At 41.0% G+C, this 16,911-nt stretch overlaps 1 pseudogene; it reads right to left on the bottom strand.

The window, feature by feature from the left end:
• LOC103677499 overlaps positions 1-3,162 on the bottom strand; it is a 66,508-nt pseudogene extending 63,346 nt beyond the window's left edge.
• Positions 3,163-16,911: the final 13,749 nt, after the last annotated feature.

Genomic DNA, 16,911 nt, shown 5'->3' with positions numbered 1-16,911 from the left:
AGCAGTGTTACTACCTAATAATGAGGTTTAATAAGCCTTTCTCTTGATAATAAATAACAATCGACTTAAAACAAAATGTTGCCAGCATTACTTCTTTTGCATAGAATGTAGAATAGAAAAAAACCAAGCTATTTGTGACAATGCAGTATAATATACACCGAAACGCTTTCATAATCTATTTATTTCTAATATATTATAAATTATCTATTTTTAAAAACTTCAGAAGTGAATTTTGTGGTTTAAAATATCTTCTGTATGTTGCCACATTACTTCCTCATAGACATCATGGGAAATGGATGGTTTATATCAAACTTTAATAATTGTTTTAATTAATTGACAACCTCCTATGATTAAATTTGGGGATCCCCAAGGACTTCAAAGTTGGTTACCACTCAACTAAATGGAATTACTTTTTTATGTTCTATATTTACTTGCATAGATACATTCTTGAAACCTGGAATTTTATAATATGATTCCGTGACACATGGAGAAGAACCAAACATGGAGACTGCAGATGGGAAACTGACAACATCTTGTTAATAGGAGCTTGAAATTTTTATGTGAAGTTCACAAGTGTTTCTCTTACTAAAAATCTAGTTCTTCATTTTTTTTTCATATTCGAAAAAGCCCATTTGGAGACCATTAAAATAGACTTATCTGGGGTGCCTGGTTGGCTCAGTTGGTTAATCATCTGCCTTCAGGCTTAGGTCATGATCCCAGGGTCCTGGGATCCAGCCCTGCCTCAAGCTCCCTGCTTAGCGGGGAATCTGTCTCTCTCACTTCATCTGCCCCTCTCCCCAGCTCATGCTCTCTCTTGCTCTCACTCTCTCTCAAATAAATAAATAAAATCTTTAAAAAATAAATAAATAAAACAGACTTATTTTACTTTTGAATGTTTGCTTTTTTACAAAAGGGAATCTATGGAAATGAGAATTTGCTAGCTGGAAATAAATAGCAGACCCACAGGATGAGGACTCACCCCAAAGGTGTAGGTAGGCTTGAGGAAAGCAATTAAGCAACCTGAAGTAGTCACGGTGGGGCTCAGTGGGAAGCCGTCATCTGCGGGATGGGACACGCAGTCGATGAGGAGAGGCTGTGGCTGCAGCAGTGGCCCTTCTGACAGGAAGGAGCTCTGGCCTTCCGGAGAGGAGGAAGCCACTGCCAAACCCCAGGGCCACTGGAAGAAACCAAGGGAGCAAACACCTTGACATTTCTCCACTTCTGGCCTCTACACTGCTAGTGCCTCTCACTGACAAAACCCAACCAGAAACTAGAAGGCAAGGATCCCAAGTGACGTAGCTCAGATAGCAGAGCAATGGTGTGGCTCTTGAGGAGCAGAGAAGGATGAAGCATCATGGTCAGTAACTATGGGAAGGCCAATCAGAGGACATTCAGGACGGTCTACTCCTTTGTCTCTCCACTCCTTGTCTTCAGGATTTCAAGAGTTCTTTGTATGGATGAAAATAGTGTCCCCAATGCAAGGGTCACACAAATTTCCATATTACTGGAAGTTCTATTGTGCGATGAGGTCCATTCAGTCATACTCCCATCTAAAACCTAAAATGTTAACAGCACTAATGATATTTATTATGTAAGTTGAGGAGAAGGGGAAAAAAACATTCATTTACATAAGATGTTATGGCTCTAGTTCCTGATTTTGTAAGTCGGTCAGGAGATCCAAGTTCACCATCATAAATGTGATTTTCTACAACTCATCTTCCTGTTATTCTCTGCCAGTCCCTCAGCTGGAAAGGATTCTTCAGTTAGTGAGGTGATCTAAACCTTTATTCATGCAGGTCTAAGTTCTCGGAGGTCCTGTCTTTATAGAGTGACCACACTTTTCATTGAATACAATTATTTGACAAAGCACTGACCAAAAAGCATCTCTGGGAATCCTCTGGATTCCTTACATGGATAGCCTTCCCCTGTTCTGTATCAGCAACCCTATTTCCTCTCTAGGTATTGAGATTGAAATGTCTGCATTTCGGCTGCATAGTAAGAACATCGAAGAGTCAGGAAGCATTCTCAGCCTCCAATGTAACAGAACCAGGACTGTGAATTCTGGTGGAAACATTCCTTCTTGGGTATTTGAACCTTCAAACATACTTGGTCCAAAATGGTGGGGAAGGAAAGTAAAATTTTCTGATGTGGGTTATTACATTTAATAGTGATAGAAGCCACTCTCATCTTCTCCTCCCCTTAGTTACAAACCTGAATATTCTAGATGTAGGAGGGATGAAACTGTCAATTAGCCTCTGATTTAAAGCACATACTATATCCTATAAACAGCGTCCCAGTGTCCCAAACAGTGTCATTTCCTAGATGATAAAATAACTGAACTTTCTGCTGGTGATTTCACCATCCTATCAAGCCAGCTGCTTCTGGGTGATAGGACATGTAGGTGAGACACATTAATTCTGTGGACATGAGCTCATCTGTTAACAAAAAAATTGATCAGAGGCCATTTTGATTGTGGTATCGTGTCAATGAAGATGGCCTTCTGTAAGCTCACAAATAGTGCTAGAGACAAGGAAGGTAAACTCAAATCTGAGGTATACACCTAATCAGCCTGCAACCAGGCAGTCAGCCAATTCCTCAGGGTGATGGAATCATACTGAAAGCTGTATTACCTCTGCTGTTTGCAGGCTGGCACTCAGTAGTGGCAGTGGTCAGATTAACCCCAGTGAGGGGGGGATCCATGCTGAGTTGTGGATGGATGCATAGACTTCATCCCTGCCATCAATTTGTGCATGAGCCCAGGAAGCAAACACCAGGGTGGTGGAAAAGGGCTGTCTGACAACAGAGGATGCTCATTTCATTCCCCCTGGTGATTGAGGCTACCTCCATAATGCATGCCTGCTGGGTGGCATTACTCAACTATTCTCACATTCTGAATCCATTCCAAGAGGGCTAGCCATAAATGTTCTCCCCAGATGTCCTTGTTCTTCTCAGATCCTTTGTTCAACTGGACAACACATTAGCTACTGTCCATAAATCATGTAGATCTGTTCATAAGATCATCTTTTCTATAGACTGGCCAACCATATGTACTGCCCAAAGTTCTCCCCAGTGGGATAATACCCTTTCTTGACTGCCTTTCAGAGCCACATTGGAATGGTGCTCTAGAAAGATGGACATCACCTTCTGGCTGGGGTGAGACATGTTATGGATTTATCCATACGTAGGCCTATATTCTTTTCTGTTACTTGGTCATAGGGAACTTTTCTTGAGATGCTAAGTGTGGATTGAGGGAGAAATTGTGAAGCAGTTGGACAAGTCTACCCAGGGGGCCTTATGACCTTCATGAAGAATGTAGTCCACCTGCCTCTAAGCAGGGAGGGAGCTGGGACATAAAAACTCTGATATCTCTCTTCTAGCACCTCCAATCTGTCACTGCATCACTTTGCTGACTCAGCTGGAAGCCAGAAAGCAAATCAGGTTAATGCCAGGGGCTATAGAGCAATATACAGAAGAATGGAAATTCAATCTGCAGGGACCACTGAAGAAAATCCAGAGGAAAGAGGAGCTTATAAATCACGTACTTCCTCTTCTGCTTCTCCTTTCTTTCTTCCCCCTCCTCTTCCTCTCTGTGTCTCTTTCTCTTTGTCTGTCTCTATCTTTCTCACACATACACATGCCACACACACACAACACACACACAGGCACATTCATACATGTGTGAGCAGTAAAACATCTTGTTGATTTACAAGATAAACGTCATTTGTTGCCTTCTGTGATGGCAAATGGACTTTTGAAGAACATTACCAGTGGCCTCCAACATGGCTCCTCTGAAAATTATGTGGAGCTTCTGTCTGTCTAAAAAGGAAACTTGCTTTTCCCAAACATTGCACTTTGGAATAGACAGAGTTTAAAATGCAGTGTCTCAGCCTAGTGATTTGAAATGCCCAGGGGAAAACGTTTATTTTAGGTGGCACTCCTTCCTTTGACAACTTCTCTCATGGGGACTCAGCAGCAGCATATTTTAAAATTCTGGAGCCATTTACACTTGTTTCAGAAGCTTTTAATTGAATAATAAATAATTGTGAGATATTGGGCTCAGGGCTGAGTTGGCTCCAGAGGTGATTGGTTTTCTACGAAAGGATTCAGAAAGTTTAAAAATCTATTCTGGGTTAACATAATTACAAGACAGAAGAATGATTTCAGAAGACGGTTTAAAAGAGTGTTATGAAACAGTGGTGCATGAGCTGAAGTTTGGAAGAGATTGACAAAATTAGGAAAAAATATAAAACTTTACATTTTAAGCCAGTACTTAGATCGCTATTCATAGAAAGCGAATGTAAATGAGGGGGTGTGAACTTGCTGGGCAAAACTTTCCCTTTTATTTTATTTTTCTTCGGAGCTCAGAGGTTCAAATCCAATACTGTCCTCAAAGCAGTTTATAAACATATTCAAATGAACAGATACCAAGAAATTACAAATTGTGCCTATTATGATTTTATTTGCAATACCAAGGTAACTAAAGGGCGTTAAAGACATTACAAAATAAGCTGAGATGGTATAATACTGTAGAAAGCTTTGTTCTACATGAGTCTAAACAAGGAGAGCCTCCCTCTGGGGGATACTGAGAAAGGCCCACAACCACTCCTCCAAACCCCCAGGCTGAGACCTGACCAGTTTCTAGTAGCTTAAAGTCCACACTCCTCAGACCACCCAGCCCCATTTTGAGTTCCTGTACCAAAAAGATCGGCACTGTCAAAAGAATTTATTGTTTGCTCTTACCAATACCTGAGCATGGGCCTTTGACCTCCATTTCTTAGAGCACTTAGGGCTTACAATTGTGAAGCCTTTCTCTGTTTCTTTGAGATATATATATGCATCCCCTAAAACTCAGTAGTGTCTGTCTCACAGACCTGAAAACAATTTCGTTGAGATGTAGTCATCAGAAAGGATAGGGCCTCAAACTTCCATAACTAACTGCCATCTAGCAGATATGATGGACCTAATTGCATTGACACCGACCACTCCTTTGTAACTTCTCACTTCCCTGATTCTACTGAGGTCCTGCTTTCCAATCCCCCATCCCTACTCATTTTCCCTCTAAAACACCAGGTCATCCCTATGCACATCAGAACGGGGCTCAGCTCTTTCTACCATTATCAGTAGTCACTGGATAAAATGTTTTCACCACTTTACCTGAAGTCCAGCTTTGTTTCTCTTTGATGAAACCACTTCTAGGCACCAGCAGAGAGGTCCTTCTGTAACCAGAAGTCACAAAACCTCTCCCTTCAAGAGTTTTATTAAATAGTTTTCTTCTGCTAGCTGCTTTCAGTTTATCAAACTTCAGAAATGAAATATAAAATAAGAGTCTAAAAGCAATCCTGAAAGAGATGCAGGTTTGGTTTGTAATCTTTTGCACAGGGGATTTGGCTGTCAGTTTTCAAAACAAAAGACATTTGTAAACAATCATCTAGTTGATTTGGAGGGTAAAAGAGAGAACCTGTAAAAGGTCTTTGGAAATAAAAAAAGACATCTTTGGGAGTATTCTTTGAATAGGCAAAAACAAACTAATTAAAGAGAAAAAGCTTGGGAATGAAACCCTCGTAACATCCTGACCTTAATACTTTCAAGGAAATAGTGTTCTAGTGTTCCCAGGAGATATTAAGCCAAGCTTTCAGTCCCAGGCAAATGTAGAAAATCATCTCGCTTGTCAGGAATGAAGTGAGGTATTACAAAAATAGAAGAAGGCTGATAAAAAGCTGGATTTAAATTAGCATTTTAAGTTTCTAAGCGGCTTGTCAAATATGACCAAACATTTTGAAATTTCTCTCCTTCCCATCTGCTAAATGTGTAAGAGATCTACAATACGGGATCAATAAATTACTGTTTCTTTTTCTTTTTTTAAATTTTATTTATTTATTTGACAGAGAGAGAGACAGCCAGCGAGAGAGGGAACCCAGGCAGGGAGAGTGGGAGAGGAAGAAGCAGGCTCATAGAGGAGGAGCCTGATGTGGGGCTCAATTCCAGGACTCTGGGGTCACACCCTGAGCCAAAGGCAGATGCTTAATGACGACTGAGCCACCCAGGCACCCCTAAAATACTGTATGTAACAGTACATTTTCACTTCTCCACAAAAACTTGAAAGTCAACACAAGCAGGTATTTATTTGCAGTAGTATATATATTGATAAAAGATATTCAGAATGCCAACTCAAATTAAGTTGAAAAGAAAAATTAATTAATGTTCGATAGTTACAGTGTAATACAGAGGTGGTAAAAATGTTTAGTTACTGAGACATTTAGTAAGTTAAAATATCTAATTCCTAATTTCCCAGCCATCATGGAAAAATGGGAGTTTAATGTATTTACTTTTCCATATCCTTACAAAACAGTCCTTGTAGATGGGGAAATGGTTATATTAATCAACCAATAAACCAATAAATCAATAGTTATTATTAAAAACCCATCAAGAGTATTCACACTAGTCTGGGAGCTGTAGCAATATAGAAAAGTAGCAGAGACATTACAAGAAACAAGCAAAAAGAACATCATACCAATAATAAGAATATAGTATAGAGAAGAAAAATATTTTCCCCTCTATCCTTCTGAGTTCCTAGCCGAGATCCCTGACATAAAGATTAACAAGAGTAAAACAAACAGAAATTCAATAACATGTATGTCTCATGAACATACAGGAGATACCCAAGGAAAAAGGAGTAATAATCCAAGGTGGCTTAGAATTCCAGATTCTATAGCATCTTCAACAAAGAACCATAAATCTGTGAAGAAAGACTGAAAAAAGGAGAGCAGATCTGGGCTTCCAAGGCCAGGGATAAAGGCTGCTTAGTGAAGTATGTCATATAGAGTCTTCTGTTGCTTTCTCTAGGCCTTTATGGTCTAAAGTTGTCTCCAGGGATTAACCTGTGTCCGTCTTGGTAGAGAGGGGAAAAGGGACACCTTTATAAATGTATGGCTTGCTTCAGACAAATAAGAGGGAAGGGAGTTTTTCTAGTATCTGCTTCTTCTCAATTGCCTTCAGCTCAAAATAATTATGCCAAAGTGGTACATTTTAGGATGGCCTAATGTGCTACCCTTCAATAGTGAGTTTGAAATATTAGGTGGTTATGTCATCAAAATGGCATAGAATTTCTCGTCCTTGCCCCCCTCCTCAGAAACATCAATTTAAACAATTATCTGCATGTGAAAATACCTTCACAAGAGCCAAAGGTTCCAGATGATGGATTACAGCACTTGAGCGACACAAGGAAAGACACAATGAGAAGGGCAGGAATAGATTCACACTACTCTATTACCCCTCTCAAAGCTGGGTAGTCCAACAAGGAGAGACACCCACCCCATAGGAGAAGAAAAGTGAGCGCCCAGCTTCACTGTGGACCCAGCACCAGGCCCACTGTAGTGGCCCGAGGTTGCTCCTTGAGGGCTGCTGTGAACTCAGGCCCCTGGTTTACTCTTTCACCTGCCAGCTCAGGTGACCCCAAGTGGATTCTGCAGCCACAGGAGTTTCCTGTAGTAACAAGTGGCTCTTGCAGACCCAGGTGGGTCCCCCAGCACCGGGCTCCCAGCTGGCTCCCATGAAACCAAGATCTCCCTGACACCTGCTGGCTTCAGCAGCCCTGGGTGGCTCCTGTAACTCCAAGAGAATTCTTTGGCTCCAGACAAACAGAAGGCTCCCACAAACCCAGACCCCCAGCCCACATGGTCTCTAGCTGGTTCCAGCAGTGGCAGGTGGTTTCCATTGCCCCAGGTAACTCCTATGGCACCAGGCTACCCACAGGCCCCCATGGACCCAGGCTCCCAGACCACCTCAGTGCCAACCGATTTCTATGGCACCAAGCTCCAGATGAGCCCCTGCAAACCCAGGATTCTGGATGGATGCTGGCCAGGCAAGTACCACAGAGCTAGACTTTCAACCAACCCAGCACCAGGCCTCTGGCCCAACCTAGAACCAGCCCAGTCGCTTAATCAAAAGGGTATGGTATTGGCATAAAAACAGATACAAAGACCAATGAAACAGAATCAAGACCTTACTTTACACCACTCACAAAAATTAACTCAAAATGGATTAAAGACTTAAATGTTAAGACCCAAAACTGTTAAACACCTACAAGAAAACATATCAAAAAATCTCCTTGACATTGGTCTTAGCAACAGTTTTTTGGATATGACACCAAAAGCACAATAACAGAAGCAAAAAAGATAAATAAGTGGGACTATATCAAACTCAAAAGCTTCTGCACAGCGAAAGAAATACCAACAAAATGAAAAGGCAACCATCTGCATGATAAGGAGTCACTCTCCAAAATACATAGAACTCAATAGCAAAAAAAAAAAACCCCTAATCTGATTAACAAATGGGCAAAGATAAGACCAACAGGTAGTGTTATATGCAAGTAATGAATCATGGAACTTTACATCAAAAACTAGGGATGTGCTGTATGGTGACTAACATAACAAAATAAAAATTATTTAAAGAAAAATTTAAAAAAATGTTCAACGTCACTAATAATCAGGGAATTTCAAATCAAAACCACAATGAACTATCACCTCACACCTGTTAGAGTGGCTATTATCAAACAGACAAGAGATAACAAGTGTTGGCAAGGGTATGTAGAAAAGAGAACCCTTCTTCACTATTGGTAGGAATGTAAATAGGCATAGCCATTGTGGAAAGCAGTTTGGCGGTTTCTTTAAAAATTAAAAATAAAATTGCTATATAGTCTGGCAATCCTATTTCTGGGTATATGTCCAAAAGAAATGAAATCTCTATCTTCCAGAAATATCTTCATCACCATGTTCATTGCAGCATTGCTTACAGTAGCCAAAACATAGAAACAACCTAAGTGTCCACTGACAGATAAATGGGTTAAAAAAGGTCATTATGTATATCATATGTATGTATTATATAGCTATATTACCTGTATATAATGACACTCTCACAGGCAAGAGGTACTTATGGAGACATAATGATAAAATGTAATTGTGGTATCTTGAATGGGATTCTGAAACAGAAAAGTGGTATTAGGTACAAACAAAGAAAATCTGAATAAATTATGAACTTTAGTTAATAATAATTTATTGATTCACTAATTGTAACTAAGTTGCCATACTAATGTAATACTTTGGTGTGGGGTAAATGGGAGCTCTGTACTACATTATCAATTTTCTGTAAGAAACCCACTTCACATACATAGAGGTTAGAAGACTACAATTGCCATATTTTTGTTCTCTAGGTTTTGCTAATTTGATTAAATAATTTGATGTCTCTTTAAAGAAATAAATGAGAAATACAGGTACTGTAGTTAAAATTGAATTTCAAATAATTTTTTTTAGTAATAATATGTTCCATGCAATATTTGGTACATTTTCTTAAATGATTTTTTATTATATTATGTTAGTCACCATACAGTACATCCCCGGTTTCCGATGTAAGGCTCGATGATTCATTAGTTGCATATAACACCCAGTACACCATGCAATACGTGCCCTCCTTACTACCCATCACCGGTCTATCCCATTCCCCACGCCCCTCCCCTCTGAGGCCCTCAGTTTGTTTCTCATAGTCCATAGTCTCTCATGTTTCATTCCCCCTTCTGATTACCCCCCCTTTCTTTATCCCTTTCTTCCCCTACTGATCATCCTAGTTCTTATGTTCCATAGATGAGAAAAATCATATGATAGTTGTCTTTCTCTGCTTGACTTATTTCACTTAGCATTATCTCCTCCAGTGCCGTCCAAGTTGCAGCAAATGTTGAGAACTCATTCTTTCTGATAGCTGAGTAATATTCCATTGTATATATGGACCACAACTTCTTAATAAAGTCATCTGTTGAAGGGCATCTCGGCTCCTTCCACGATTTAGCTATTGTGGACATTGCTGCTATGAACATTGGGGTGCATATGGCCCTTCTCTTCACTACGTCTGTATCTTTGGGGTAAACACCCAGTAGTGCAATGGCTGGATCATAGGGTAGCTCAATTTTTAACTTTTTAAGGGACCTCCACACGGTTTTCCAGAGTGGCTGTACCAACTTGCATTCCCACCAACAATGTAGGAGGGATCCCCTTTCTCCGCATCCTCTCCAACAATTGTTGTTTCTTGCCTTGTCTATTTTTGCCATTTTAACTGGCGTAAGGTGGTATCTCAGTGTGGTTTTGATTTGAATTTCCTTGATGGCTAATGATTTTGAACATTTTTTCAGGTGTCTCTTAGCCATTTGTAGGTCTTCATTAGAAAAGTGTCTGTTCATATCTTCTGCCCATTTTTTGATTTGTTTATTTGTTTCTCGTGTATTGAGTTTGAGAAGTTCTTTGTAGATCTTGGATACCAGTCCTTTTTCTGTAGTGTCATTTGCAAATATATTCTCCCATTCCGTGGGCTGCCTCTTAGTTTTTTTGACTGTTTCCTTGGCTGTGCAGAAGCTTTTTATCTTGATGAAGTCCCATAAATTCATTTTATCTTTTGTTTCTCTTGCCTTTGGGGATGTATCATAAAAAGGTTGCTTTGGCCGATGTCATAGAGGTTGCTGCCTATGTTCTCCACTAGAATTTTGATGATTTCCTGTCTCACATCGAGGTCTTTCATCCATTTGGAGTTTATTTTTGTGTATGGTGTGAGATAGTGGTCAAGTTTCATTCTTTTGCATGTAGCTGTCCAATTTTCCCAGCACCATTTATTGAAGAGACTGTCTTTTTCCCACCGGATGTTTTTTCCTGCTTTATCAAAGATTAGTTGCCCAAAGAGCTGAGGGTCCATTTCTGGGCTCTCTATTCTGTTCCATTGGTCTATGTGTCTGTTTTTGTGCCAGTACCATGCTGTCTTTGTGATCACAGCTTTGTAGTACAGCTCGAAATCCGGCATTGTGATGCCCCCAGCTTTGTTTTTCCTTTTCAACATTTCCTTGGAGATTCGGGGCCTTTTCTGTTTCCATACAAATTTAAGGACTATTTGTTCCAGTTCTTTGAAAAATGTCCTCGTTATTTTGATCAGGATAGCATTGAAAGTGTAGATTGCTCTGGGTAGCATGGACATTTTAACTATGTTAATTCTTCCGTTCCATGAGCATGGAATATCTTTCCATCTTTTTATGTCTTCCTCAATGTCTTTCAAGAGTGATTTATAGTTTCTAGAATATAGGTCCTTTACGTCTCTGGTTAAGTTAATTCCAAGGTAACGTATGGTTTTTGGTGCTATTGTAAATGGGATGGATTCCCTAATTTCTCTTTCTTCGGTCTCGTTATTCGTGTATAGAAATGCAACTGATTTCTGAGCATTGATTTTGTATCCCGCCACGTTACTGAATTGCTCTATAACTTCTAATAGTTTGGGAGTGGCTTCTTTTGGGTTTTCCATATAGAGTATCATGTCATCTGTGAAGAGAGACATTTTGACTTCTTCTTTGCCGATTTGAATACCTTTGATCCCTTTTTGTCGTCTGATTGCTGTTGCAAGGACTTCTAGTACTATGTTGAATAATAGTGGCGAGAGTGGGCATCCTTGTCTAGTTCCTGATCTTAAGGGAAAGGCTTCCAGCTTTTCCCCATTGAGAATAATATTTGCAGTAGGCTTTTCATAGATGGCTTTTATGAGATTGAGAAATGTACCCTCTATTCCTACACTCTGAAGGGTTTTAATCAGGAAAGGATGCTGTATTTTGTCAAATGCTTTTTTGGCATCAATTGAGAGGATCATATGGTTCCTGAGTCTTTTCTTGTTGATATGATGTATCACTCTGATTGATTTGTGAATTTTGAACCACACTTGCATCCCAGGTATGAATCCCACTTAATCATGATGGAGAATCCTTTTAATGTACTGTTGGGTTCTATTAGCAAGTATCTTGTTGAGGATTGTGGCGTCCATATTCATTAGGGAAATCGGTCTGTAATTCTCCTTTTTGAGGGGGTCTTTGCCTGGTTTGGGGATCAAGGTAATATTGGCCTCATAAAATGAGTTTGGAAGCTTTCCTTCTGTTTCTATTTTTTGAAATAGCTTTAGGAGAATAGGTATTATTTCTTCTTTGAATGTTTGGTAGAATTCCCCAGGAAAACCGTCCGGGCCTGGAGTTTTGTTATTTGGAAGGTTGTTTATCACTGACTCAATTTCTTCATAATTAATTGGCCTGTTTAAGAAATCAATTTCTTCCTGTTTCAATCTTGGTAGTTTATAGGTTTCCAGGAAGGATTCCATCTCTTCCAGATTGCTTAGTTTATTGGCATATAGCTGTTGATAAAAATTTCTAATAATCCTTCCAATTTCAATGGTGCTCGTCGTGACCTCTCCTTTTTCATTCATAATTTTAATAATCTGGGTCCTTTCTCTTTTCTTTTGGATAAGTCTTGCCAGTGGTCTGTCAATTTTATTGATTCTCTCAAAGAACCAGCTTCTAGTCCTGTTGATCTGCTCTACTGTACTTCTGGTTTCTGCTTGATTGATTTCAGCTCTAATTTTGGTCAACTGCTTCCTCGTGCGTGGATTAGGCCTGTCCCTCTGTTGCTGTTCCAGCTTCTTGAGGTGAGAATATAAAAACTGCATTTTAGATTTTTCTATTCTTTTGAGTGAGGCTTGGATGGCTATGTATTTCCCCCTTAGGACTGCCTTTGCAGTATCCCATAGGTTTTGGACTGTTGTATTTTCATTCTCATTGGTCTCCATAAATTGTTTAATTTGATTTTTGATTTCCTGGTTTATCGAGTCATTCCTGAGCAGGATGGTTCTTAGTCTCCAAGTGTTTGAGTTTCTTCCAAATTTTTCCTTGTGGTTGAGTTCCAATTTCAGAGCGTTGTGGTCTGAGAATATGCAGGGGATAATTTCAATCTTTTGGTATCGGTTGAGACCTGTTTTGTGTCCCAGAACATGGTCTATTCTTGAGAATGTTCCATGGGCATTAGAATAGAATGAGTATTCTTTGGTTCTGGGGTGTAGTGTTCTATATATATCTATGAGGTCCAACTCGTCGAGTATGGCATTCAAAGCCTTTGATTCTTTGCTTAGTTTTTGCCAGGGTGTTCTGTCTATTTCTGAGAGTGGAGTGTTGAGGTCCCCTACTATTAATGTATTTTTATTTATATGTCTCTTTATTCTGGTTAAGAGTTGGCTTGTGTATCTTGCTGCTCCCCTGTTGGGGGCATATATATTTATAATTGTCATATCCACTTGTTGAATACTTCCCTTAAGAATAATATAGTGCCCTTCTGCATCTCTAACTATAGTCTGTAGTTTAAAATCCAATTTATCTGATATGAGAATTGCTACCCCAGCTTTCTTTTGAGGTCCATTTGCGTGAAAGATGGTACTCCATCCCCTTACTCTCAGTCTGAATGCATCTTTGGGTTCGAAATGAGTCTCTTGTAGACAGCAAATGGATGGGTCATTTCTTTTTATCCAATCTGCAACCCTGTGGCGTTTTATGGGATGGTTCAAACCATTTACATTAAGACTGATTACTGAGAGATATGATTTTAATGTTGCCATGTTGCCAGTAAAGTCTTTGTTTGTATTGGCTGTGACTTTCTGTTCTGTATCACTCTTGGGGCCTTTTTACTTTTATAGAACCCCCCGTAATATCTCCTGTAGGGCTGGTTTCGTGGTTACGAACTTGGTTAGTGACTGGCGATTCTGAAATGTCTTTATTTCTCCATCAATTCTGAATGACAGCCTTGCTGGATAAAGGATCCTTGGCTGCATGTTTTTCTCTGAAAGAGCTTTAAATATGCTCCCCCAACCCTTTCTCTCATTCCAGGTCTGTGTAGACAGGTCTGACGTAATTCTGATGCTTTTGCCTTGGTACGTGAGAAATTTCTTTGCCCTGGCCGCTTTCAATACTGTATCCTTGGATCTAATATTTGCGAGTTGCACTATGATGTGACATGGCGTAGGTTTGTCGTGGTTGAGCTTGGGAGGGGTCCTCTCTGCCTCTTGGACACGAATGTTTGTTTCCCTTGCTAGATTAGGGAAGTTTTCAGCTACAATTTGTTCAAATATCTCTTCTAGACCTCTGTTTTTCTCCACCCCCTCGGGGATGCCGATGATTCTAACATTGGATCGTTTCATTGAGTCAGTAATCTCCCGTAACCTACATTCGTGGGCGTGGATTTTTTTAAGACCATCTTCTATTTTCATTTTTTCCTCTATTAACCCATCCTCCAATTCACTAACCCGTTCCTCTGCTTCTGCGACCCTGGCCGTCAGAGCCTCTAGTTTTGCCTGCATTTGGCTCATAGAATTTTTAATTTCTGTCAGATTCGCTCTCATTTCTGTCCTTAGGGATTCTATATTCTCAGTAACCTTTTCGTTAATACTTTTTTCAATTCTACTCATCATTTTGACCATCATTACTCTGAATTCCATTTCTGATAATTTGGTTACATCCATATCCATTATTTCTGTGGCAGAGGCCACAGACTCACTGTCTTTTCTTTGCTGGGGGGGGCTTCTCCTTCTTGTCATTCTGATGAAGAGAGGTTGCGGGGTTTCCAGAGCCCAAATTATTGACTGGGTCCCAGGCCGTGCCCCTTGTTTTATAGGGATCTTAGGGATGTGGGCTTCTTCTTTAAAGATTTTATTTATTTATTTATGTGGCAGCCAACCAGCGAGAGAGGGAACAGAAGCAGGGGAGTGGGAGAGGAAGAAGCAGGCTCCCAGCGGAGGAGCCCGATGAGGGACTCCTTTCCCGAACGCCGGGATCACGCCCTAAGCCGAAGACTGGCGCTCAATGACTGCGCCACCCAGGCGCCCTGGGTTGTGGGCTTCTTGATTTTTCAGCCTGCCTTCTGTGTTCTGGGGGAGGGGCCTGCCCCGCCGATACTCAGGCAACCCTGTTTGGGTAGAGTCTCCATGTCCCCTGTGAGGGGGGATGGGGATGGGCACTCTGTGAGCCGGTATTTCCAGGCTTTTGTTCTCTGGTGGCTTTCCCTGGAGGTCTGTTATGCCTCTTCTGAGAGTCAGAGCAGCAGCGGCCAAATTTCAGCCTCTGTCACGGAACAGAAGGATTGCGGCCCGTTCTCCACTGATATTCTGGCCACTTTAACTCCGTTACTGTTGGTGCTGCTCAACCCTGCAGCGTCCCGGGATGTGCGCCCCTCACCCGGCGTCCCTGCCCTCACTTCCAGGGCCAGCGCGTCTCTGTCCTTTGTGTTTCTAACGCCGCCAGCCGCCAGCTGCCAGCCACCCCGCAAGTGCTCCGGGAGCTCCTGGTCTCAGTCTGGATCCCGTGAGAACACCGGGATTCCAGTGTTCCGCGAGATGCCTGGTGGCGCGCGCTCCCGGCTCACCGGTCTCAGTCCGCTCTCTCATGGGTGCCATCCGTGAGTCTGCCCGCTCCCCCGTGCAGTTGGCTGCCACTTCCCGGCACCCAAACGCGGCGGCTCCCTCCCCCTTCTGTTTATCTTCTGATATCTGTGCACGGTTTCACGGCTCCCCGCTTTGTACCTCAATACTCAGCGCTGGAGATGTTCATTTGTAGAGATCCAGATGTATCTTCCTGCGTCTCAGGCTGATTCCCTGGTTGTTTAGGCTGGTCTGGTACCTATCCAGCTCGTCTCAGGGGACCGGCTGAAAAAGGGGTCCCCTACTCCTCCGCCATCTTAACTCCTCTATTTGGTACATTTTTATATTAAAATTTTTTTGCTTTTAATTATATTATTTTTTAAAAGATTTTATTTATTTATTTGAGAGAGAGAGAGGGCACAAGCTTGCAGAGGGACAGAGGGAGAGGGAGAAACAGACTCCCTGCTAAGCAGGGAGCCAGATGTGGGGCTCGATCCCAGGACCCCAGAATCATGACCTGAGCTGAAGGCAGACGCTTAACGGACTGAGCCACCTAGGCACTCCTGCTTTTTATCTGAAATTTAAATTTAATTGGTATGTCATGTTTTGGCTTGGAAATCCTAGCATCTGAACCTAGGTTCCCACCATGATTCTGCTCTTCCATCCTTGGCACATGGCTTCCATTCTCAAAGTCACCTTTAAGTCAAAAGACAGCTGCTGTACTCAAATGTCCATGATTGAGGTGAGCAGGAGGATGGAATGAAAGGGCAAAAGGGCCCGAACAGCCATTGTAGAAAAGAGTTTTCTGGGAAGATTTTGATGGTGGCTTCAGCTTATGATGGAGGCTTGGGAATGTAGAGTTTTTAGCTGGGCAAATTGCCCAGCCCAATAAATAAAGTTAAATGAACCTTGGGATCTATAAAGTAGAATATAAGAACTCATTTACCTAATTGCCAAGCTTTGTTGGCAATTACCTACTTCCAAGCTTTGTAAAATATTTGTGCCTGCCTTTATATAAAAAATAACATTTCCATCACTTATAATTAATGTCATAAAGATGTACCACATTTACCACCTAACTTCCAGTTCAGGAAGCACAGGCTGGTGTACACTTACATAGTTAGGCTCTGAAATCAGGCAGCTTTTCGTCTCTTGTTGTTATGGTTAAAAAACTTAACAAGTACTCTCAGCCATTAAGTAAAGCTTTATCCTTCCCAACTCTTATCCTGGGCTTTTTGTCACAGATAATGGAGAGACCAGAAAAGGTCTGAGAAAAAGCAGAGATTTCTTTACTGAAGTGGGAAAAAAAAATGAGTGGGAGAAAAGCAAGAAACAAAGAAAACAGGCAGGCTTCAGAGAAATTGGGACAATTTCTTAAGTGTTATTTTAGAAAATTGTTTTTATTTATATTTTAGAAGCTTCATAAGGATTAAAAAGAATGGGGCGGGGGAGGAAAGATATTTGGAGAAGCATTGCCGTAGACTATAAGTTAGACACTCTATCGTGTTATATTGTTAAAGAAAATTTTCCAAAGGAAGGAATTCCTTTCAGCTCATTTGAGTGCTGTCCTGTGCATGTGCTAGTTCACACAGCAATGTTGTGTGTTCATAATATGAGAGTAAAGGAATTAAAGCTTGCAAGATTTTTGGAAACATGGTGTGAAAAAAT

This window comes from Ursus maritimus, unplaced genomic scaffold (genome assembly GCF_017311325.1).
Source record: "Ursus maritimus isolate PB19 unplaced genomic scaffold, ASM1731132v1 scaffold_9, whole genome shotgun sequence".
NCBI lineage: Eukaryota > Metazoa > Chordata > Mammalia > Carnivora > Ursidae > Ursus > Ursus maritimus.
The sequence above is the reverse complement of the archived record's forward strand: the minus strand, read 5'-3'. Positions and strand labels throughout refer to the sequence as shown.